The sequence below is a fragment of the Sphaeroforma arctica genome, assembly GCF_001186125.1.
Source record: "Sphaeroforma arctica JP610 unplaced genomic scaffold supercont1.4403, whole genome shotgun sequence".
NCBI classification, from domain to species: domain Eukaryota; class Ichthyosporea; order Ichthyophonida; genus Sphaeroforma; species Sphaeroforma arctica.
Window position 1 is genome coordinate 1,857 of NW_014036155.1, and position 654 is coordinate 2,510.

The 654-nt window shown below is 35.6% G+C and overlaps 1 pseudogene across 1 annotated transcript; it reads left to right on the forward strand.

The window, feature by feature from the left end:
* The first annotated feature begins 250 nt into the window (after positions 1-250).
* On the forward strand, positions 251-324 carry SARC_30293 (annotated as a pseudogene). Its single transcript has one exon. The product of its transcript is annotated as a tRNA-OTHER (tRNA).
* The last annotated feature ends 330 nt before the right edge of the window (positions 325-654 follow it).

A 654-nucleotide genomic window follows, 5' to 3' on the forward strand; every position in this document is an offset into this window, starting at 1 on the left:
TTATTTAACATTTCGTATTATAATTTTGATCCGTTTTTAAAAAATATTTCTTATTTCTTATTTTAAGGATTTGTAATTATTTAATCCTAATAAATAACGGAAAATTTTTAATATGCGTGAAATTTGGCATTGAATATGATGGATGAGCTGACATTGGGCCAATACATGTCGTTATTTTATCAATACATGTCGATATTTTAATTTACTTTTTCGGTGAAAAAAAAGTTAAAAAAATAAAGAACAGTATTCATCTGATATAGCTCAGTGATAAGAGTGCACGCTTACCACTGGGGCGGTCCTGGGTTCAACTCCCAGATTTGTGAAAAAGTTTGCGGAGGTTGGGCTCAATAATATTATCTCTATGTGCGATGGCGGAGTTTGTTAATTTCTGAACCAATCTGTGCACAATCTTGTTTTAGTTCTGTTGGCTGCATTAGATCTGTGTCGCGTGACTCGTATACAGACGATAACGAACACTTACAAATCGGAGATGCAGCAACCATCATTGTATGTAGCACCCTGTATGATGGTAATGATAAAGGAAGTAAAGTTGCAGTGATGGGTATGTTTGCCCAAGGCAAGTTAGTGTCTCTCGTGATGAACGACTCTCTGCACCCCCACTACCTTCACCAGAGACTAAGAGTATATATATAT